Source organism: Mastigoproctus giganteus, chromosome 11 (assembly GCF_048544385.1).
Source record: "Mastigoproctus giganteus isolate SK-2022 chromosome 11, ASM4854438v1, whole genome shotgun sequence".
In the NCBI taxonomy this organism is placed as follows: Eukaryota; Metazoa; Arthropoda; class Arachnida; order Uropygi; family Thelyphonidae; genus Mastigoproctus; species Mastigoproctus giganteus.
In genome coordinates, this window is record NC_143585.1 from 84578765 (window position 1) to 84605066 (window position 26302).

The 26302-nt window shown below is 36.8% G+C and overlaps 1 protein-coding gene across 4 annotated transcripts in view; it reads left to right on the plus strand.

Annotated features, from left to right (window-relative positions):
- LOC150078211 (uncharacterized) overlaps positions 1-26302 on the plus strand; it is a 446657-nt gene that overhangs the window by 64385 nt on the left and 355970 nt on the right. Inside the window, exon 1 of one of the 4 annotated variants that reach the window (XM_090385066.1) lies at positions 11391-11499. The exons of the other annotated variants lie outside the window; for them this stretch is intronic. The gene's annotated coding sequence lies outside the window, so the exon portion shown is untranslated. Of the gene's footprint in view, positions 1-11390; positions 11500-26302 lie in introns of those variants that run through there. 4 annotated transcript variants of the gene reach the window in all.

Here is a 26302-nt window from a genome sequence, read left to right on the forward strand (position 1 = left end):
CTCAAAAATTAATACATGTAATTTTTAAAAAAAAAATGAGAAATATTCCAAAAAAAAAGATATATATTTCAAAAAATTGTTGTTTTCATGTAATATTATTCATAATTTTTTTAAATAAATGAATTCGAGAAATAAATTAATTTAAATGCGTTTTTGCCAATTCCTTGAGTTTTAGTTCTTTATTTCCTTCATCTTTTGCATGTCTTCCTCTCTTAATTTTATTTATCTGTTTATTGCCTCTATCTTATTTTTAATTGATAGTAAACTCTCTGTACCTTTCCTTACAGTTAACGTACAATATACGGTAGTGCAGTGTGTATGTCACACTTAGTTATAACTTACAGATTTATGGTAAAGATAATACAGGATAAAACTTCAATCTGTGTGTTCCACATGTATATGGTAGAGAAGTTGCGTTCTCTTTTTCAATTATACTTGACATTTTGTAATGCCATTTTAATTCATCATATTTAGTAGCTATCCGAAAAATTTGAAGCAGCTAGTACCTTTTGAGATTCTCTGTACAAAAATGTATTAAACATAAATTGATAGATTGATTATGATATATTTGAATATCCATATCATCAACGCGCTCCCATTTACTCGACCCTACCAATTTTAAGAAACAAATTAATAAGATTTAGGTTCACTTTTGATACAAATGGCAGCATTGATTCGTTTATCTCTTTTGACTAGTTCCTTGTAACAGGCAGCAGGAAACAGTCAGTTCCTCTTTCGCTGCAGTCATCAGTTCAGCCAAAGAGGGGCATATTGGCCGCATCCTGATAAGGCATTCCAGTTCATCCTAAAGATGCCCGATTCTCTTTAGGTCTAGAGCCAAAGGAGTTATTGGACTTCGTTTTACAAACCAGCTTTTTACTCTGTTCGCTGTAAAAGCTCTGTGCATTATTGTACTGCAACATGGAGAGCGATTTCCATAGAATTGCGTGAGCTCCGTGGAATTGTCGATACAGTCAGTGGTTTCCAATTTCTTTGTTGCCAAGGATACCTTTTTATTATTGTAATTTCCTCACTGATTTGCATGTGTTTTTTTTTTTTTAATTCTGTCCATCTGAATGTTTTTATGAACTAATAGTTAACTAGTTTTCCTATTTTCACTATCAAAACTCTGAATTTCGTCCGATAACGAAAGAAAAAGAAATTGAAGAAATCATGTACGGACAGTTCAGAAACCATATACTTTTCAGAATTGAAAATAGTTCGCGGAACATGGCTTGGTTACCACTGGTGTAAGATATCGGTTATCACTTAATATTGTTTTTGACACTACGGTACTCAACGGTGAGAGTCCGAACCAAGAAGCAGGCTTACACAATGATCTCGCTTATTTCAGACACTGTATAGTACACTACGGTAGATGATCCCCAAGTATTCTCGACCGTCTGATCTGAATACTGTATAACACAACTTACCCTATAGGACCTGTTTTCACCGTTCCATGGCCGAAGAACATCGTTTGCAGAAGTGCCTAGCCCAAGATGGATCACGTAGTGTAGCTCGTATGCAGCGTGGACTTACTTCTCTGAATATCTGGAGTTTCAGTGTGTATAACACTTTTCATGGACATCGCTCGATTTGCTTTCACCACTTATCTTAGGGATTCCTATCCGTCAGTGTTCCTGGCTTACCCTACCGTTTTCGCTCACTCGCATCACCCTCGCGCCTTCATCTTTTCACTGCATCGGTTGAATTTGAGGTTCAAGCGTGTGGCTGTCGCATGAATTTACAAATTACTAATATGGCATCTGACAATTAAGCCTACACACATTGCATTGCACTATTGTCCTATTAGTGGTGTTTCCTTTTGACGCATTTTGAAGAAAACCTGGAAGACAAAGGCGGAGATGGATAGATGAAATTCATGAGTTTTTGAGTAGTAAATGGATGGCCAGTGCTCAAAACAGAAGGAACTGGAAAGTTGCTGGAGAGGCCTTCATCCTGCAGTGGATTGAAAATGGCTGATGATGATGATTGGGTGGAGATTGGCGCTTGCCCCGGTGTCACCATATATACATTAACATATGATGATGATGACAACAATTCAGCCTGTGAAACTGAGTAAGTTTCAGAAGCTTAATCGTCAGTTTGGGAGCAGTGTTCAGACAAATTTTGGACATAGCATTTTATTGCCAGCGAAAGTTGTGGAATTTAGAAAAAAAAAAAAAAAAAGATAATGAACAAACAATAATAACCTCGAATAAGTAACGCTTCACTAATAGAATAGACTATTGTTACTTATTCTCGGTGGGCACCACCACCCAGATGGCACCGTTTGAAAAATGGTATGGGATAAAACACTGTTATCCACTACTGTCCCTATTAGAGTTAGGAAAGCAAAAAGGTGTAGGAAAGTGATAGTAGGAGAGGAATAAATGCCTTCGAAGGAAGAAATACAGTTACTCCAACTCGCACAACTCAAGCTCAAATTCCTCGAATAGGCAACGCTTCCCCAGTGAAGAAGATTGTTGTTACTCGGAAACTCCGTGGCCATTAGCGCCCCCCCCATACGGCACCGTTTCGGAGCTTATTGGCTCTTCGTCAGTGGGTGGGCAGGTACCCTGGTGTTGCAAACATGACAACCCAATTGTGAAGTTAATCCCACAATATGAGAGATGCCAGAAGGTGTACGTGATAATATTAAAATGAAACTAAATGCTACTAGGCATAATATTTTAAGAGTTTAAGATTATCTATATAATATAGTGTAGATATACCATAGATAACTCAAAGAAAACGCTACGATAGTAGTGTTTTCTTTGATGCCCTTTACACTACGATAATGATGCCTTTACACTACGATAGTAGTGTAAAGGGCATCATTTCATTGTGAAGGATGAGCGCAATATGAGATATAGATGAAATGATGCCCTTTACACACAGGAGCGGCAGATCTGTAGGCTTATCATTGCTTAGGCTTCTGAGGATCGATGTATAATCAATTAAATAATTCGATGGAATTAAATGGAAACATGTGATCTAGGGAGGTTATGCTTACCAATTTCGATCTGGTAGGGAGTAAGCTGGTGTGACTTCTACTGCATGATGGAAGTCTGGAAATGATATCACTGACATCTATTCTTGTAATCCTGGAACCGAATGCACTGATAATTTCGACAATTCACAATCGATAGTTGACCAAATGTTTTCTATTAGGTTGAAGTCTAGTGAAGTAGCCAGCCACTCTAGACACATAATTTTGATTTTTAAATCCCAACTAATAACTGTGTGGGCTTCGTGATAAGGCACATTGCCTTATTGAAAGTGCAAGTTTCCTGGTTTCTCTTTATTTTCTGGCAATGAAATATCACCATACATTTTTAATAATTCATTCAGCAAAGCTGTCAGAATTTAGGTGGTTTTTTTTTTGAACAATCGGACTAGGACCATACTCTGTAAAATGTCCCTCCACACATTTTGATTTGGCCTCCATTACCTTGGAGACGATTTTTCAAATTCTATGAACAGTTTCCATCACAGTATTTTACCGTATGGTATCCATATCTTTAATATGCACAAATGCTGGTAACGAAACCCAAGGATAACATAGGATTGGGATTATATACAACTGTCCATCCAGCCACTCGAGGTACAGGACACCAGGGAGATCTGACAGACAATACAGTCCCCATAAGATTACAGAGGCAGCGACTAGAGGAGACTTACCAAATTAAAGCAGTGCAGACAAAAGGCAAGATATTTGTATCGAGGCTTAGTCCAGAAACTAAGGCAAGTAGTATCAAGGACCTCTTTGCAAATGAGCATAAATTGGCAATTGAGGTAAGAGCAATTAAAACTAAGCATCCTACTTTATGCAGCTTTTATAATGACGTGTTCGCATGAATCGTTATACACAGTACTTGATCGGAAGTCGTGGCCTTGTGGAACATTGGTTAAACCGTACAAAGGCAGGTATCAAAAGGAATCTATCAGGATCCCACCATACCAACCACCATATCAACTAATTCAACAAGTATAGCTCATAAGAATAGCCCGCCCCCCTCACCTACTTCCTTCAGAACATAAGAAGCTTGGAAAATTACACACGCTTCCAGACCATGCTCTTCCTAAGAGAATTCGAGTTTATCTGTCTAGCTGAATCTTGGCTGTAAGATTATAAAAACCTTGATATACTCCTCCACACTGTGCCCTATAATGCCCTTAGCAATTGTAGAGCCAACAAAAGGGGTGTAAGAGTGGTTATATTCTGTGTAAACCACTGGAAATATACAAAATCTGCGTCGAGTAAAACTGAGAATTTTGAGGCCTTATGTACTACCACCTTAAAGCACCAGGATTGTACCATCCAGATAGGCCTAGTTTACCTCCAACCTGACCACACGGATGATGCATCTAGGCATGAGCTTCAATCTTGGCTGGCGACTAATCTGAACCCAGCATTCCTTACCATTCTTGGTAGTGATTTCAACATATCCCCCCCCCCAAGGCATGCCTCGGCTGGTTGGTTGGTTGGCTGGTTCGTTGTTTTAGGATTTTATGGCGCATTAGCGTCTAAGGCTATAATGTGCCAAGTCAAAAAAAGGTGTAAAATACAAAAGTGCATGCCTCGGCACTACCTGACTTAACATTAAACTCTATAGCCCTTATAAGACTTGATACGCCACCTACAATACAAGAGATGGACAAGCTCTCGCCCTCATCTTCCACAGCTTACCAGTTGTAAAAACGCAGCCTTCTCAGTTTTCCTTTACATTAGACCACTTACCCCTCACATGTGCCATCGTTATCACAAAGAGGTTAAACACCTCCATAAGCTCCCACGCAGACGCATCACAACATAAACTAACCTACTCCCTAAGATTTCTCAAGCCGCAGGTTGTTATGTCTCACCTAACTGCTTATTATTGGCTCAGAATAAAAAGTTTAAATATAGAAGAAGCAACTATTGAACTCTCACAACAGCTGAAACTTATTGCTACAGCTGGAGCATCAAAAGAACTCACAATATCTGTCCATACCAGAAACTTGTTCAACAAAGACATCAAGGTGGCTTTCACAAAAAAGCAAAAATCATACATAAGGCGGCTGAAATCAAGAACCTTAGCCAACCAGGAAACATACAAAACGGACCATGCTCACTTCCTCAGATTAAAGAAGTCAGCCCACAACGATTTTATCCTTACGCGCATAAAACAGTCTAGAAGGATTCTTGTACGACGAGACCACAAGTTTGATATGGACAAAGACCTATTTTTAAAATGGGCTGAACAGGCCTTCAGGGAACAACAACAATCGGCAACTACCGGCCTTCTACCTGATTATAAAAACCTTGGACCGTTGTCTCCCACAGGCCATGAAAGAAATCACCATTACTAAGGAACAGTTAATGTTATTAACACCTTACCAAATAAAGCTACTGTTGGGCCGGACGGCTTCCCCTTATTTGCGATAAAAATATCCTCAATTTATATTGTTGAACCCCTTTTACGTATTTTCTAACGCGTAGTGGACACTGGGATTGTCCCGTTTCTTTGGAGGACCTACTACATCAAAACGTTCCAAAAAACAAAAGTTACCAACCGATTTCCGTCCTATATCCATCGGATGCTCCCTCCTGAAAATCTTTTGAAAAGCTGTTACTCCCTGCAATAATTGACCACTGCTTCGGTGACAGACCATCACATCTACACACCTCGCTGAACCACCGATCTACAATAACAAACCTTCTTGACACGCTGTTTCGGATTCAACAGGCCATCAGTAACAGATCTCAAATAGACATATTTTCTTTTGACATAAAATCAGCTTTCGACAATTTGTCAATTCAAACACTGCTTCTTTATTAAAGAACTACTACAAGGCAACCGCCTCACTAATCGCCATCCTTCGCAACCTCCTTAACGAAAGAAGAATACTGATAATATCCCATGGTCTCTACCAGACTATGAAAAGGGTAAGAAGAGGAGTACCACAAGGTGGGATGTTGTCTACCACGCTCTTTGCACTCGTCTTACAACCACTTCTAGTGAGGTTTACGAACTTCAGCTCTTACGCTGATGACTTAAAGTTGTTCGTCATCTCTGATGACGTTAAAAGCGTTCAAGAAATAAATCAAAACACCGCTACACAAATTAATCAACTTATTGACTACTTAGATAGGGCAGGGCTCCAACTAAATCAGAAAGTCCTCCCAAATATCTATAACTAAGAAGTGGAACAAAAATGATATCCAAGCTCTAATAAATGGCAATAAGGTCACAAAGATTTCAACTCATACAGACCTTGGTCTCACCTGGGACGAAAACTTTACTTTCCAGGACCATTTCATATATACAAAAATGAAAACATATGCAGCCTTCTGGGCAATCCGGCAGGAGCTTGTTGGTTGCCAAATATGTCCCTAATATGTAAATACATTGAAAGATGTCTCACTCCCATCGTTTTATTCGCGTCTGAGTTATGGTCCTCGGTCCTATCAAGTATTGTAAAGAAATACCTGGCAATTGAATATTGGGTTCTGAGGTGGTTGAACAGGATCCATGGGGACCCGTTCACCATCTCTAGATCTGTTCTACATGCAAACATGAACATGACACCATGGAAATTCAAAATTCTGGAAAAGAACCTCATCACCCTTGCCAAACTGTTAACTGATAGGACTGATTCTCCCAACGTGCTGCGGCGCTTTCGTAGCCAGGTGGGAAGGAGCAGCAGTGCGTAGCACACGCTTCTTGATTAGACCGGGGTTCGAGCCCGTCACCACCAAATACGGAGCATGCGGAAAGGTCAGGGAATGACCACCGCACCGGAGCAATATGGCCTTAGTTGCTAATGCTCCTAAAAACCAAATAACAACATAACAAATAACCCCAACGTGCTGTGCCATTAAACTTCCAATAACCAACCTCCCAACGTGCAAGAAATTATCTTAGCCTCAAGTACACATCCAAGAGAGCGACATAAACAACGGTATAGGTCGACACTTATCAACTTTTTCCGCCTTAGAGATGTTCCCAGCAAATATGGAACATTTCAACGATGTGCAAATTAACCCCAACAAACTATTGGATGACAAGAAATACAGGAAGAATATCCTGGAAGATTTTACATCGAAGCGCTGACCTCCTGTGAATCGCGACAAACACGATCAAATCACTCCATCTACCAGTCCATCACATGCCATCGACAGACGTATAAAATTCTCTGAAGTTCAATATTTTGGCTGTCATTTAATAGATTGAATTTATATTGTAAACTTAATTAATTCTCTGTATATATGTAAATTCAATTGTAAGTTTTCTTCCTCTTGTAAATATGTATGCATATGCAATTCCAACTCCAGGCAAGCGCATTGTTAAATGTTGTTATCCTTTTTATGTATGTGTGTATTTTTAACATAATTCCTTCTAGCCAACCAGCTGTACAGGGGGTGAAATCAAGCTTAATAAATTGAATAAAAATAACATATCATTCGAGGCATCATTTGATTTGCCACGAAATTCGAAACTGCTTTTCTTTGCACAGTTTCTCATGTCTGCCGTGATAACACGTCTTATTGTTGATGGGATGATACTTCTGCCGATTGCCTGTGATTGAACCAGCTGATGGTTCGGGACGTTTGTTGTTTGGCTATACACTGGTGTTCAAAGGAAGTGTATCACCTAGGAATTTCATATTTCTTATCCTTTTTCGCGATAGTATGTTGCAATAATGACTAGCATCACAAATAGAAATGTAAACAAAAGATATTTATTAATAGTTAAGGCAAAGTAATATTTGACAGGTGCTCTCAAATATTCCAAAATGAGCATTTGCAACCTTTATACAACAACAGTTTGGTAAACACGCAGTTATGGCTGAAATGTTATTAGAAGCCCTCAATTTGCTTCAGTTTATCATTTTAAATGGAAAACAAAACAGTTCACCAGGTGCAAACTAATATTTATTTGAACCGCCTCTGGCCCTGATGACAGCAGCACACCGTCGAGGCATTGACAGGATCAATTTCTGAAGATAATCAACTGATAATTCCTGGTTCCAAACACGAATTATGGCTTCCTGAAGTTCACGAAGTGTCTTTGGTTTCTTTCTGGCAACTACAGATCCTACACGATGCCAACAGTTCTCTATACGATTCAGGTCCGGGCTGTTTCCTGGCCAGCTAAGAATTGTAATGGACCGTTCTTCCAACCATTTTTTTTCACCTGTAAAACAAATATAAACACATTACTGTCGAACCTCTAATGCAGAAATGAAGCTAAAGTAACTACAGAAGTGCCTACTTACATTTTTTGCCCGATGACAAGGAGAAGAGTCGTCCTGAAAGATTTCCCGCATATCAAGTTCTTGATAAAGAATACACAGTGTATTATTACAATGACGTTTTCCCATTTAATGTTTTTTAAACACAAATTATTTATATTTAATATTAAAAATATTAAACAAGATAAACATTTAATAATCGAACAAGTTAGTGCCAAGCATGATTTTAATTTGTACTAAACCACAGAAGTAGGTGACGTGGCATCGTTTTTTTTAATCTCATATTGTGAATGCCTTCACAACGAATTGACCTGATATTGCACTACCTCCAATTAAAACAACGCTTCGCCAATGGAGAAGGCAAATGTTACTTATTCTCGGTGGATACCACCACCCGGGGGTTGTGGGGTGATGGTATCCGCCGAGAAACTATAGGCGAAGTGTTGCCTATTCGAGAATCCATAGGCGAAGCATTGCTTATTCGAGTAGTTCAATATAAGGGCAACTCGTTGTGAAGGCATTCACAATATGAGATTTAACAAAAACGATGCCATTTCGCCTTTTTCCGTGGTTCACTACGAACTAAAATGATGCCTAGCACTAACTTGTTCGATTAGTGAATATTCCGTAGTGTGAGGTTTTCAGCGCTAAAACATTGAGTAGAAACATTTTGATATAATGGAAGTAACATATTGCAATTGTTTTCATCGCTATCCAAATTGAATACCGCGTTAAGTTCTGATGGTTGTGAACAGTTATGAATTACTTAGTGGATTGTTGCTCTGTCTTATTGTAATTGTGACCTTTTTAAGGTATGTCATTCTTCCAACTTGTTAATGAGTTTTATGAATATTTTACTCTGCCTATGGAAACTTTTTTTAAACTGAGGATTTCTAATTGCTTAACATTTTGTTTATTAAATTCTGAAATAGTACATCTTATGTGTGCATCTTTTCATTTTTATTTGTGTAGTTAATATTTCATACCCTTAGGTCATTTTCCCTTCTAAAGTTTTCTCGCGTAAGAAGTTCTAAACCTCCAGTCCCTTGAAAAACTTCTTATCCGGGTTCCACTGTATAACAACGAACGAACACATTCGCACGAGATCTGATTACTCTACCAGCTAACGAATAATGTTGAATTTAAAAAATGCTAAGGAGGGCGTGCGAATGCAACGATAAATATATGAATTTTCTGTTTATACTCTGGAACAATCACATGGTCAGAAAGGAGCTCACAAGATTTAAGTGAGAATAAAGAAAGCCGTATTTAGCAATCATGCGAGTTTGACCCACGATCACTCAAAAAGCGCGCATACTTATGCGCTTGACTCTAGCGGCCTCGATGAACTGCTGGACACAGAGTTGCAAAGATGAGTTCAAAGGTGACTTAAATATGAAATAAAAGTCACATGCACATAATAATTGAAAGCCACATGGTTACTTTTGGTGAAAGTAAAGTTTTAACTTAATTACTTTCGTTTAGAGTAAAGAATAAAATCGCGGAGAAAACATTATTTATTACTTTGTAAGTAATACTTGGTACTTCTGATATATATTTTCCTTGAGTCAGTCACTAGTTGGTTAGCTGGATGCACAGCTCATATTGCTATATAGATGGAGACAAGCTAACGTACGGCCCGTCAGCTGCTTTCAGATCGTGCATTCGGCCCGCATGCAATTTGAGTTTGAGACCACTGCTTTAGATTAACCATTTTCCATTTCTTGGTTTTTGACATGGTTCTTCTATGTAACAAAGGTTCGCCACTCAGTGTGAAATTTCAAACTGCTCTCTTCCGATCGCACGCATTATTATTCTGTCATCCCCATGTTTACATCTTACTTTATATGGGGATGTGAAATTGAAGCATTCGACTGGAATTCGTGCTAAGCATATACAGTATCAAGAGCTAATGCACCTTTCGGAATTGATCGTGCCATTTATTATGTGGAACAGTCCCGCACTGTGAAACGTCCCCTATTGTACATTTGGTCCTGCATGATTGTCTTTTAAACATATTTACGATGTCATCGTATATTTTAATATATTCAAATAGAAGTTTTCTACCCGAGCGTGTCTAGTTAATTCGTATACATAATATTTTATTATTGCTAATGATAAAGGAAGGACGTAATGTGTTTTTTTTTTTATTAACATTTCACATATATCAGAATAATATTCGAGTTACAGTACATTTACTGTACTCAATAGAAAAAATCGGAAACACCAGAATACTGAAGCGCCACCAACTATCGGCTGGCGAACTAAATTTACTGATTGTATCGACGTGGGAAGTTCTCCCACCTTACCCCAGTCATGTGGCTTGGCATACAGTGACAAAGACAAAGCCCCAACCTATTCATTCTATCTCTTTTTCCTTCAATAGCAGTCGTGCACATAAGCTCAGTGCATATCTGTCTCTAAAATTATAAGCACCGTATTTACAACAAATACATAATTTAAATATATTCGCGGGCCGTGTAAAATTGCTTCAGGAGCTGGATGCGGCCCGCCAGTTTGAGACCACTGATCTAAAGGAAAATAGAACCTTCGAACTACACACCAAATATCAAAGAGACTCACATACCCTGTTATCGAAACTCTGGCTCCCACGTTGCTGCGTTTTCTCGGTAACGTTTCTTTATTGAATCAACTAATTTATTTCGATTGCAAGACAATTTTCTCTTTAGAATCTACAATTCCAATTCTAGAATAAACTCTAACAATTCGATGTTTTCATCTAAATCATAAGTAGTAGCTTTATAAATTATCCTGTATTGTCCTGGCATATATGTAGTTTGAGGTTCTTTCCGTTAGTTTCTTACTTTTATATCATGGTCAAAGGGGTCGTTGGCTCGTTTGTGATACAAAAGGGTCTGTGGACAACGAGCGAGTGAATGAATGAGACTGCCCTTCGGCACCACCCCCTCCAAAGGCGCAGCAAAAACCTGAACTCGGGACCTGCTAAGCGCTGGAACGAGGAAGTTTCGGTTGAGAGATGGGGAGGGGGGAAAGGAGATTACGATGGTAGCACGTGACCTGAAATGGCTCGTGGCGACGATGTGCAGCCGGCGCATGTAACAGAATCGCTCCTATTGGAACAGACGCGCAATTGAAGTCTAGCCGTTGGAGGTTTAACGCAGGCGGACAGCTGCTTGAGATACTTGGAGTGCTGGTAATCAAGGCAAGTCCCGATGGAGTATTGGCGTACTGTTTTGTCCATGAGATTGGAGCTTATGACTTCTGGAAAAATTGAAGGTATGTTTCTCATTTTCAAGTTGGGATATATTGATTTAACATGTGATGCATAAATATGCCGATTTCGTCACGTTGTATGGTGGGTCGTACTTTTTGCTTATGAACTTTAATCTCATTCAGATAATACCATCAGATCAATAGAAGCTATGAAAAGGCAGATGTCATAATTTTGTCGATTTCTGCATATCACGCTAATTAATGTTCGTAGTACATGGCCTCATAAAACAGGGAACTTGGAACTCGAGGTGGAATGTTCCGTTGCCAAGCAATTTTTCTGGTACAAATTCTATTCAAAACTGTTGGCTGCTATCGGAGATTCCCCACCAGCTCTTGTCTAGTCTATTTTTGTCTTCGAATGTCAGCTTACGGTCTGTGTAAGATGTGTTATTTATTTTCTAAATGTAGCGCTTCTTTCCAAGGGATTTAAATGCGTTCCAAAAAATAATACATAAAGGCACATTTCGCTGAGCAGTAATGATGCTTATGATTTGACTTATGAATTATAAATCAAATCTGGTAACTTTTTTCGCTTTCCTTTATCATACTTTAAAGCAAAATTGCGTGAAAATGTTCTCTCGATTTGATAACTGCGGACCACTAAACTTCATTGCAGAGTTTGGCATAACTAATCCGAGAAAATTAAAACTGTTCTAAGCGCTATATTCGATGTTAAATTTTAAGGCACGCTCTGGGTTTCGTAATGTTTGAGATCACATTGATGAAAACTTCAACTATAGGTGTACTCTTCGCATCTTACCTTATGTGCAGAATAAGAGTGTATTCACCTAAGTTTTTATACTTTTAGATATCTCCATTTTAAGCTGTGGAGTTCGATAGGTGTTAATCAAATATAATGCTGTGTAAGGAAGTTATAACATGATAGATCATTGGTGTTTTTTTTTTTTTTTTTGCTTATAGCTGACAGTTCCGCAATTAGTCACGTGCTTTCAGAGTTCTGAGTTTGAATTGAGGAGACAAATTATTAAAGGCCTTTCCAATCGAAGCTGATGAGCTTATTTATTTAGCTGAACTTAGGTGGGGGAGTTCCCGTACAACCATCAGATCGGCCGGTAAATACAGACATTTGCTCAGAATAATACACAGCGTACCTTATGAACTAGATTACCATTGGAACTGGCGGACTGTGACCCAAGTAGCCAAGAGGCACAAGAACTTGCTTTATGTAGAGAAGCAAGTGCATAAGAGAATGATTACGGCCTCGTAAAACTGTGCTTCATAATAACATGAAACGTAAAAATAATTTTGTTTCAAACTGGGTAGAACTTCTAAAGAAATATGAAAAGCTTATTTAAACAAGTGGATGGTAATCGGTTTTAATTACTGGGCGGCATTCTCGTTTCAGACAAACACTGAAAATGATCTCCCAGTGTTAAAGGACTGTCTTTTGAAAAATACCATCAGTCTGAAAACAACTGTGCATTTTTGAGACTCGTATTTCATCCTAACTTTTTTTATCATTGAATACACAACATTTTCATTAAACGTTACATTATAAAACTTCATATTGTCAACAACATCCGTAAGGATTATAGTAACGTTTACTTTACTATAATCCTTACCGATAATATGACAATATGAAGTTTTATAATGTATATGAAACTTTTTGTTGGAGAACGAATTAACACTACTACAAAAGTGTGGTTCACTATTAAATACATTTTTTACTCCCCCGCCAAAGCTAATACTTACGGGAATCTGGTAAATAGCATCATGTGGATCAGTCGATTGCTTTTTACTCTCTGTATTTGGTGCATTGACTTTTCTTAGTTTTCATAATAAAATATGTGCAGGTTTAAAAAATTGAGCGGAAAACTTTATGAATAGAAATATATGAAAAAGTAAAGTTTATTTTGAAAGAGATTCCTTTAAAACAACTGCAAGGAAGTTTGCCTCTTATTTTTCACTCGCCAAGTTCTAAAACTTGGCACACCTTGTACTTTGACATCTTATAAAAAACATTATGGGAATCCTCACTAAGTTAGCATTTGTACGATTTTACGAATATTAGCGGGTCTCGATTACACAGGTTGTCTGTCCAACATGACCTTGTACTTTATTGACATTTTTTGCTGATGTACGTTGTGGTGCAAATCGACTCTAAAAAAGTCCCTATAATCGGACTTTTACACGTTGGACCTTTTGATTTTGTTCAGTTTATCAGCAGTGATAATTATTACGTCAGCTTAGGATTGAAAATCTTGAAAATGAATTCAGACTATATATATATATAGTCTGAATTTATATGAACTTTACTATACGGAATAATGGACTAGTGATATAACAATAAATATACGAAATCCTGTCATTATAGGTATGCAACGATAGGATTTTGTATATTATCTTATGTATGTGCTTTAACAGTCAAATAAATTTAGCTACGTGTACTCATAGATTTAACTACGTATGTCTCAGTTATTCACTACTCTTTACCAATGCTAATAGATGTAATGTAACATAAAATACCACGCGCACACGCAGGGTGTAATGACAATCATAAAACGACACAATGGCGAAAAGGTATTCATTGTGTCGTATAAAGAACAAATTTCTTAACAACCTGTTTTTTTGCTTAATATACCCCTACCGTAATAAAAAATGCGGAGTAATAATCATTTTGTTTTTCTTTACTTCTCGCATACCGTTTTCGGACCTAGCATTTTGTGCAATGCAGCAATGAAAACAAAATGCACGAATCGCCTTCTAGTTGCCAACTAGTTACGGTTACATTCGATAACATTCCAACCAAATACCGAGCAGCTCAGTGAAAACAAGTAGGTGCAACCTCTCGCTAATAAGGTACGGTTGGTACAGTAATTTTTTTGTACTTTTTTTTTTTTTTTCCCCATATAGTGAGCAAGTCATTTACTGAACACCATTTTTATACTGATTATCGACTATACGGATACTTAAAAATAGCGGAACTGATTTTCATGTTTTTTTTTTTTCTTTTTGCAAAAGTAAGCAGTGAGGTCCAAAACAACGCGTACTTTAGAAAGTGGGGCACCAAATCAAAAGAAGTTTGAGAACAGCTACTCTAGTGGTTATGTCTGCATCCAGTTTAAGCTAGTCGCTAAGATTAGGTTGTTAAGAATGTATTAAGGTTGTAAGGGTTCTGTAAATCGTGTTCTATTTGCTTATTTTTTAGGGATGAAAAACTAGGGTTTCAGGGAAGTCAAAAACTGCACAACTCTCTTCCAAGGTTGATTAATTTCAGCCATCGTGTGATGGCCGAATTAAGCAGCCGTCACACACGTGGTGTAAAAAAATAAACTTCTCCCTTCCAGCAGTACAGAAACAGGTTCAATTTTATATTAAATTCCCACAGCGATACCACCACCTCCCTTCCACAGGGGAATTTCAGGGATATTCATGTTGGGGGGGGACCCCCAGAGTTTTCCCCATTAACCCTTATTGTTTATCTTGTGTTGAAGCTTGCCCCAAAACCGGCCATTTGTATCTGGTGTATTGAATGTGTAAGTACGACTTTAATGATATGTTCTATTGTAGTGTTGTCAGCCCGTACCTGGCTCTTAGCAGATGGGAAGCGGCAGCACCGGCTCACCACATCCCACCCATCTCCGCCACTTGGAGGCGGCAAGAAATGTCATCATGCTGATCCATACTTGGACCAAGTCCCAGTATGGATCGGAATAGTAGGAAAAATGTAAATAGTAGGAGTAGTCTGGGATGGTAAAGGAAAGAATAGAAAAGAGGAGGACCAGACAGAGGTATGTCCCTTCCTTCCACACTTAGCATTTCTCAACCTCAGCTGGTAACGAGAATTCGAACCTAATTCACACGGCGTGAGGAAACAGCAACGCTGTTTTCCTCACTAGATATCATGATCCAAGAATACTAGAAGTCATGATCCATTGATTTTTCTATTATTTATAAAACACAACCACATCATCCTAATTTATTAATTTGTTGCTTTTTTTGTGTATTAAGATATCTACATTGTACAATTTCATATATTTTGAAGTGTTCATTTGTTGTTAGTGGATGCGCTGTTTTGCAGCTTTGTATCAATCTATTATTCAGTAGACTTATTTCCTTTTGAGTTTTTGAAATTACATGTGATAGTCCGTCTTATTTAACTAGTGACAGCACTTTAAAGTCGGACTTCCATTTATTACCCTTGTATCCCCATCATCCACGAATGCACTAAAAATAAAGGGCGCTTTCTTTTTGCAGAAAGTAGCACTACCATTTTTTTTCGCAACACGGTGCAGCCAGTTTGACAGCTGTTTCGGTGGACTGCTATTTCATCAATATTAAAATATCCCTTGGATAAGGAACAACAAAAAATAAATAATAATCAAGCTGAATGGCCATATGACAAACTGGGGAAGTCTGGATATAGCGATCCTTACTTTGGAACCACTGACTAGCGGGAAGTCAGCATTACCCGTTGTTTGTAAAAGTATATTGTACGTTTTGTAGCCCAGAGACTAAAAAGTGCAGGGACTGCGTTGTTTTTTTTTTTTTTTTTTTTAATGATCGAACTTTATCTTTGAGTACTGTTCTCGCAAGCTAACCACTAAGTAGGCCCTATATAGAAAAATGTTTCTCTTATACCGGTTGCTTGTAGTGCTTTCCGTAATTACTTAATCATTTTTTTTACTTTACTTGATCTTGAAAAACGACGCGGTATTTTCAAGAATTTCTGTTTTTTTTATCTTAAATTAATTTCTTATGATCAGATTTTAAAGTAAGGTACTGAAATTTATGGTATCTCACTGCTTTAATAAACATTTTGCTTCCCAGCACTCTGACGATACTCAGTTTCCAACCATTTCCGTTCATGCGAGAAGTGTTTGCAGTGGAATGAAAGGGGGGGGGGGGGAAGCTAAAAGATTCTGTCTTTTTTTTTTTTGGTTTAATTGTAGAGATCTGTTCAGTGCAAATATGTATTGACTACAAATTGTCTGTTCTTTTCCAAATTTGTAATAAGTGATAACCAGTCAGAAATTAAGCCCTTGCTATTTTTTTTAATTTAGTGATAACCAGTCTTAACAATTACAAGCCATATTTTATGACTTCATTCTTGACGAGAAGTAGTCCTTTCAAGAGCAAGAATAGGCCATACCCACCTTCATTTACTCACAGAAGATGAATCACCAGTGTCCACGTTGTTCTAACAATCTAAACATATTGTCATTGACTGCCCTTACTATAAACAAGACAGAACTTCAACCTTGCAGTCACTGGTTAATCTTCGTAAACCAATAATCCTTGAAAATGTCATTGGTGATAAAGCAAATATTTCTGAATTTAACTTCCTCAGGCAAACTGGACTTTTTAATCATTTTTGATTTCAGATTTTTATTTTTCTGACCTTACGGAAATTTTTATCTCTTTATATAATAAACGTGCCTATAATGTGCCTATTTCAATAGGCACATTATATGCACGTTAACAACTTCATCCTTTTAGAAACGTGGTTTAAGCAATTTTCAAAACTCTTAATTGCTCCAACCGACATTTTTCATTATATTAGTCATCTAATCCTAGCAAAGAAGTAACAAGTTAGATATGCTGCTCACAGCTGTGGTTTGATTAAAGATCTGAAAAATTTGCCAAACCCCATTATGTCTGTTTACTTCAGATGAGTGAAATCTCTAAATAATGACTCGCATCTCTAAATAATGACTCACCACTGTACTTCTCATCACCTTAATGCCCTTTGGTTTAAGTGTAATAATCTGGTATAACCGATTATTTTTAATTACATTCTAAAGCAGTCAGTTTGATCGCCGAAAGCATCTTCACAACCCATGAAATGAACGTTCCTGTTATGTATGTATATTCTCTCTCTCTTTTTCTCTCTCTCTCTCTCTCTCTCTCTCTCTATATATATATATATATATATATATATATATATATATATATATTTTTTTTTTTTTTTTTCCTAATAATTAAAATTTTCCCGTTTATACTCCAACACGGACCAACAGGAGGACTATGGACGTTCACAACTTTTTTGTAACTACTTCATTGCAATCAGTATACCAGCACAACAGTTTACGAGTTTTTTTTTTTTTTTCTTTCTTTTGCAGCGTTCGGGCTCGATCTTGCGATGTTTATCTGCTTGTCAATCGTGTTACTCCACGAACACAGTAGTTATTTATTTATGATGTTACTACTTTCATGGCCTTTGCGTTGTCCGCTGAAATATATTGATAATTTCATTAGTGAAATTGAGGGTTCCCAAAACCCTTTAAAGAATATTAAATTTAATTGCTTTGCTAAAAGTAATCCTGGAAAATATGTAGAGGAGTTAAGATTGAAAGAAAAAACATCGATTCTCTCAAACGCGAATTTAAGATTAAATTCTGATTTGATTTGATTTTTCATTTTTTGAAAGCTAAGTAATATTTCAATAAATAAGATCAAATAAGAGATTTTTAGTTACAGTAACTTAACGGATTATTTATGATTTTTTTTTTTCAATATTTCGGCCATGACTGGTATGCATATTATTATAAAAAAAAATATATATATATATATCCTTTTATGGGGGGATTTTCATGGGGATTTCTTTCGCCCCATGACGGGTACTAGTACCCAAGTGCATGGGGTGGTTGATTGTGTCCTGTTACTATTATTACTGTTGGTCGAGGAACTCTCTTACTATCCTACAAGTGTTCAGGATTGCGGCTTTCTGGAGTTCCATGTAAGCGTTCTCTGGGAGGCCCATTGCTGCTAAGTTCTTATGGAGGCTCTTTTGCACCATGCCAATGGTTGACACGGTGATCAGGATGATCATTACTTGTTCATATGCTACATATCTTTGACTTTCTATCTTGGATCTGAATTGATCTTTTTCTTGTGTTTTCTGGATGTTACTGGTGTTGTGCACCGCTATGTCTATCAGGAGCAGATAGCCATTTCCTTCTTGTCGATGAGGGTTATTCCTGGTTTGTTTTGAGGGATTGTCTTGTCTGTTATTATGGCACGGTCCCAGTATAGCCTCTGAGTAGAGGTCTCTACTTTTAATACAGTAAACTGATCTTTGATCAGCTGATATTTTTGCGCTAGCTTCTGGTGTATTATCCTGGCCACCTGGTCGTGTCTGAGTGTACTTCGTCTGGGTGATCATCCTGCGGTGATGTGCTGGATTCCTGGGGCGAGGTAGCATCGATGAATGTCATCTGTTACTCCGTGGTACTTGACGATGTAGTTCCTCGTGTTGATTACCTGATCTTGGATGGCCAGCATGAATCCTTCAGTCTCGGGGAAGAGCCTTCCTTTCGTGAGCCAAGCGTTAGAAGCCATCTTATCTATGTAGTCTTGATGGAGGTCATTGTAGTGTCTGCCATGGAGTTTCTTCTTACAATTTATTCCGTTATCCGTTATAACGGTTCTCCTCAACCCAACATCGAAAAGTCATTCCTTTATTTTTTTTTTTTTTTTCATTGTCTTCTGTCTTCCCAATCTCCGTCCACTAGTTTCTTCTTTGTCAAAATTAATAACTCTTGGTATTATTATAACAAATAGTACGATTTCTTATATTATTGCACTGCGAGTATTTTAATATTATTTCCTATTTGCGTAAACATTACTCAGAATTAACCACAATCTATTCGAATTCCTCCTCCCCCAGATGACTGGAAGGGCTTACTGAAACTTTATCAAGTAGGACTAGGTTAGCCGAACCAAATAGAGAGAGGCGTTGTTTTTTTTTATTTATGCTAAGGAGTCGGTTTTTTTTTTTTTTTTTCAGTGGAATGAAATTATCACATTAAATGTTACATTAAATTTTATTGCATACATTTGAGATATAAAGAAAATTGAAAACACTTGAAGAAAACGTCCTTTGAATAACCTGAAGGCAACCTTGCTTGTCCTAGAAAATGCGATTTATGTTTATCCTTGATCAAACATCCTTATAACATACATAGCTTGCCTTGTTTCAGAAACCTCGCCCTTTTCATAAAATTGGTATCCGCATACCAGTAATGTATTTAGCTAAAGCGTCTGGATATAATCGTTCTTCCTTGGAGCATGTTGAGATGAACTTGTGTTTGTATTTTTTAGATAAAATTTCAGTGGTTCAAAATTATTTACTGAAGTAAATCTGTGAATATGAAAGGCGAAGTGGAACATTATCGCTATTATATCTTTACGTAATTAATCTATAGTGACAGTAATTGCTACATACATACTCCAGGAAGCTAATTTTTCTTCTCGTTTCGTTCTTGATACCTTTCCATCATCTCGTTCCATAAAAAAGAACTTATCACATACCACACATTTTATTATCCTTAAATGTTCTGTTATAAACGTGCAGCTTGTGGAAAACACACCACAAAAAGGGAGAGTATGGTCAGTAGCAGAGCTTCAAATGGTATCAAAAAGATAAGCGAGAGCTCAGTCATGATTAGAAAGAAACCACCTAGAAAGTAGATTTTTTTCCCCTTTCCCCCTTTAAAGTGTTTCGGTCGTATTCAGATCACGTCCCGGATTCGTGAGTCTAAGAATACTACAGATATAAGCCTTACGAATAGCCCTGGGCATTCGGACTGTACTATAACTAATATGCGTTGTAAACTTAAAAATGCTCAAGTTTAGGAGCCTTCCTGACACTTGATTTCCAGGGATGCCTGGAATTTGACGCCATAATTATTGAACTTAATGGCAGTAGTAAACAAATTTTTACTGTTTCAGAAAAAAAATATATATAAACAAAATATTTATTTAATTACCCAAATTGTACTGAGAATTATTTGCTTGGCATCTGTGGTGAAAACGTTAATTACGGGGAGAACTCAGATTAACAGTTAATGTAGTAAGAAACTCTTTAATTCGCCTTATAAACGCAAACGTATACACCCAGCAAAGCATTCGAAACAAGTTTTCATTGATAGAGTTATGGGATTAAAAGAATTATCTGATCCTTTTACAATACAAGGGGTGTTTCTTTTTTTATGCTAAGGATTCGTGTTTTCTTTTTATTCCATTAAATTTTATTTACGTACATTTGAGATATAAAGGAAGCATTTGAAGAAAACGCCCTTTGAATAAATACCCGAAGACATCCATTGCCCGCCCATCTAGCACTGATGTCTTCACTGCTGTGGGCAATCAAATAGATACTTGTATGCCTCCAATAACATTAAACTTGTATTTTAACTCCAAACTTGTATTTTAAACTCCAATAACATTAAACTTGTATTTCGTTCATAAGTTTACCTTAAGCAATGAATGTCTAGTGAGTTTAAAAATGCTCTGCATACCGTGTGAAACTTAAATATATGCAGCTGAAAAGTTGCATATAAAGTCAGAGGTTTCCAAACTTTTATGCCTTGCGTTACCTCCTTAAAACATTTCCAACATTTCACGCCATCCATCTTCCAGAACAAGTGCAAATAGATTTGACATAACCTTTAGCTATGAGTATACGTACTTCTATAAATTAATACATTTAATCTCAAAGGTTGAAATAAAATACGTTTCTTACCTGGATTGCTGGGATGGTTTGTCCATTTTTAAAAAAATAATAAAAAAAAAACTGTTTGATTAAATTGAATCATAAACCTAAGGAGACGGGGCGGGGATAAATGAGTGTTACTCGTGTATATAATTACAGGTAATTATATACCTGTAAAACAGCCTTAGCAATAGAAATTTTCAATTTGACTAGTTCCTTTTTTCCTTTTCATATGATTTTGTTGGATGATAACATATGGTGAGAAAATATTACATTCTTTAAGGCCTTTCTTGACTATGTTTGTCCACTCCGTACCCTTGAGTTTTGCAACTACGGAGACATTCGAAAGGTTTCGACGAGAAATCAAGTTTATAATATTAACCAGAATTAATTTTAATTACTTTGATTGAGTAATCACACTATCGCCAAGTGCAGAAATTTGGCCGCTTCGCTTTGTGGCTCTTTGCCCATTTGTCCGTTAAACGAAAGAAATACATATACTCATCGAATTTTCTAGAATGTTATGAAAAAATATGAATAAAAACATTGTTGTGATACTATTAGTGTATTTATTGTTTCCTTTCTGTGGCAGTAGAAACTCTGGCTAAAGCTTGCTCAGAGGCTGAAGAGCCTCTGAGCCTCTTGGAGATATCAGAATGACACCTTACTGATATAATTTGATAGTGAGGAAAACCCAGACTCCCTGGCATTCTGCTTTATTGTGAAAATATTTCCCCTCATGATAAGTATTACTGTCGAGTAGTCGTGCACGATATGTCCATTTAACACTGATTTGAGTGGTTCGAGTGCGCGTGACTGCTAATTGCTGTTAATGATTGTATTCATTGTCGAAACGATGGAGTATTAACGGAATAACTGTCTCTAGCTCGTACGTAAAGCCTGGTTTGGTGGAAGTCGTCAGTTATTTCCGAAGTCCGTTAAAGCAAGTATTCGCTGTGTTATAAGAATTTAGCAACGAATAATTTTCCATTGTTAATTTAGAATAATAATTTAGAGTGGTGGATAAATGAGTTTCGTGCATTGACGCCATTTCTTTGATATTCGTGATCAAATTAAACGGTGGACTTCAGTTTTAATTTTTTTTTTGCAAAAAAAAAAAAAAAGACCTTATATATATTAAATGTAATTTAAAGTCAAAGTAACAGTTGATAGGGGAAAAAAATGAATAAGCATAGTATGTATTCGACTTATAACTAAATTTGCCCACCCATATCTGATGACACCTCTACCACCTTTTATTTTGTTTAATTATTTGGTATTAATATTTTTACTTTACAGTTACTTCACCTCCAAATTGGCTTTGCAATTCAGCCCATAATTTTCTTAATTCATCATAACTTTTAGGATATTAACATTCTTTCGCCTTTTTCAAATCTACATTCTTTTTTCTATTATCATTACCCTTCTAGTTCTTGGCACTTTGTGTAATTTTCACCTCCATCTATGCAAACTTTTATCAGACTTATCTATTTTTACATGCTCGCTCACACACACACACACACACACACACACACACACACACACGGTGATCTGATTGAGGTGTATAAGGCCTTGAATGGGTTGAGCACGCTGAATTCTGATGGGATCCTTCCACTTGTTCAAATTACGAATCTAAAGGGGCATAAATTCAAATTAAAGGACAGATGTAGAATAGATGTGCCGAAATTTGCCTTTAGCCAGCGGGTGGTTAATTGCTGAAGCAAACTTCCATCTATCGTTGTGGAAGTTAATAGGTTGAATAAATTTAAGGAGGAACTGGACAGACATTTGGAGGGAATGGTGTGATTTTATTTTTATTTATTTTTTGATTTTTTTGGCTGATGCTGCATAAGCTCATACACTTGCTTTCTTGCATCACAGTCCACTACTACTACACACACACATTCAAAATTATACTGCGGGCTTTGGTTTAACTCAATAATAATCCTGCAGTTATATTGCAGGATTATGTTATTATGAGTTAAACCAAATTAAACGGAAACTTTTACTAGAGTACTGTACTTTGATTAATCAGCGTTGCCTATTTCTACGAGAAATAAAAGTATTATAAGCGTTTTATGAGGCTGGGATTGTCATAAATTGCAACACGTCTAAACTTGAAAAAAAAAAAAAAAAAATCTGATGGTACATGACCCCCACCCCCCCATTATTATTTTTTTTTCCCTTCCTTCTAGTATTGGACTGGTAGGGACCCATGCATCAGAAATTTCGAATGTTCATTTATAAACTGATCAGCATAACTGAGGAAAATAGAGCATACGAGAATATATGTAATATTAATCCATGGTGTGATGAAGCAATTTCTCAGAATTCATTGGGGGTGGTATCTATATTCTTGTTGTTTCAAATTAAATTGATATAAATGCAGAAAGATAAAGTTAATTGCGATTTGGGAATAACGGTATGTATTCTAGTTATAGCCTGAACCATCATCTTTTATACTCGGGGTCCGAGAAGTCAAGGGGAAGCTACTGTTATTACAGTTAATGAAAGCGCTCGGTTAACAGTTGGACTGTACAATATTTGGATTGGATTAAAAACACAATTTTCACTGTCAGGAATATACTTTTCGGTATTCCACAGTTAGTAGCAGTGGAATGACGAAAATTGGAAGTCCTTTTATATCTCAAAATATCTCGTTAACCCCAACATAAGTTGGGATTAACGAGATGTGCATATAATTACGTTTATTTGTTTATAAGGCTGGATTGTATATTTATCTCTGCCTGCTGATTAAGAAAGGTCCAGGAACTTTAGAAATTTTCAAACGAGGCTTGAATCAGCTGGTCACAGGAGGAGTTACACGATTTTTCTCCAATTTTTTTTTTTCTAGGTATCATGCCGTATTTTGTTTATTTATTTTTATTTGATTAATCATGGTGAAAGAGACCTATGCGCTCCGGATTCATATTATTGAAATGAAAAATTATAATTCCTCAGAGCGGTTAATACTAGAATATACATATAGAGAACGGTTAGTATTCAAAAGAGCTTTCGGCTGAGTAGACAGCCTTCTTGATTAATCATGTAATATGCAGCTTTCAATAATAACTGAAACACAACCGGAATTCAGCAGTCTTCATAATGGGAAGCTAAATTATTTTCAGATTACTTGCTGTCTTTCTTTCGTCTTAGTGACACATTTTTCTTTTAATTTTTTAGAGTAAAGTTTTCAATGAAGAAATGTGCAACTTTCGTTTTTCCCATGTATTTATAAAGTATAATATGTGTATCGAAAATTATAAGAAATTAACCATAGATTTATCTTGTTTCGCCATCATCATATCACTGTATTTTATAATTTAAAGAAACTACCGTTACCACAATACATTACCAAATAATAAAAATGTAATGTAATTAATGATGTTGAAATTTCACATGTTTATTTAATGAAAAAACTTTCGAGCCTATCAATCCCAAGCCAGTAAGGCTCCTGGGATTGATGGCATGTACCCTATAATCTTGAGGGAGGCGGCAAGTAAGTGCATTGAAGCTAATTATGAGAGCATCACTGGACTCGGGAGTAGGGCTTACAATACCGGTCAAAATCTTAATACCGGTATTTTTAATTTATGATACCGGTATTAATACCGGTATTCCAAAAACAAACGTTTTTCTCAATAAATTTTGATGAAAGTTAGGTGCAATAATAAAGTAAGGAAAAAACAAGTACTGTAATTACTTGAATTCAAGTTTTAAATAAGCATTTATTGCAATAATAAATATTCTGAAAAAAATCATTAAAAATACAGTTATTCTAAAAACAAAAAAAAAAAAATACATATTGTTACTGCAAAGTTTAGTTATGTTTAAGCATCCACACTACCTGTCCGAATAAAGTGAGCTCTTAAGAAACATAAGCAATCAATAGTATGATCGTTTAAAAAGGATCTAATTTTGGTACATATTTGATTAGCGGCAGAAAACGCCTTTTCGGATTCTGTTCTGGTACTGAGATAATCGTAGACGATCTCAATCCATCTTTTCTAGGCTTTGAACTTTTTTAGCAAAAATAGTTTAGTATTTCATTAATTTTCGACTCGAGTTCATCTTGTTAAATCTCATTGGAGTCGGGCAATTTCTTATTTTGGAAAGAATTTGCGGAACACTGATGTTCTGTTCCATGTTGGTCTTCCATGGTTGAATTATGTTCATTTTCTGAAGGAGAAATACGTTTTATTCAGCGAAGTATAATTTTCACTATAGTATCTTTACTGAATCTGGGAGAGAGAACAGAGAGTGGGGATAAGGAATAAAGAGAGCAAAGAGGAATTCTTTCCATATATAAACGCAAAGAAGAAAAGGACAAATCAGATCGGACGCATTTGTAATTGCGTTGGGGTATTAGATAACCCCAACTGATGTTGCAGATGAACTCGACAGTTTGCATCGATATTTACAGAAGAAAAACCCTTCAAGTCAATGAGAAATTATTGGAGTGAAGTTGAAAAATGTAATTAATGATGTTGAAATTTCACATGTTGATTTAATGAGAAAACTTTCGCTCCCACAGGCGAGTAAGGCCCTGTGGTTGATGGCATATACCCTATAATCTTAAAGGAGGCGGCAAGCGAGTGCATTGAACCATTAAGGCTAGTTATAAGAGCATCACTGGACTCAGGAGAAATTCGGTTGGATTGGTGTAAATTGGGACATAAAGGCGGTTCTAGGAGTGTAAATTACCGACCGGTCAGTCTCACTTCAGTAGTAGGGAAAATCATAGAGGCAATGATCAAGGGTGGAATTCAGGATCATTTAGATGGAAATGGAATTCTGTAGGATACACAGCATGGTTTTGTAAAGGGAAAATGTTTAACAAATCTAGTTAGCCATTTCGACAGGTCACCCGTGAGCTGGATTTAGAGAATAATTTCGACATTGTTTATTTAGATATCAACAAAGCATTTGACTCAGTCCCACAAAAATCTTTAGATGGATAGCACGATGGCTTGAGGGCACCAGGCAGGGGGTTGTGATAAATGATTATTCCTCAGATTGGGTTAATGTAAGAAGGATCAGTATTGGGACCACTTTTTTATTATCTTAAATGACATCTACGAAGGGGTGTGATGTCTAAGCTTTCAAAGATCAGTAGAGTAGTTAATGATCGCCGCCAAGCAGAGCTTCTTCAGAGTGACCTTCAGGGATGGTCAGAAAAATGCAGCTATGCTTTAATCCAGCAAAGTGTAAGGTATTACACCTGGGGAACAGTAACCCCAAAATAACTTATACACTTGGCGGAGTTGAACTTAAAGCCAGTAGTGGGGGGAAAGGGACTTGGGTGTTCTGACACTGTCAGACATGAAGTTTTCCGAGTTGTAGACAGGT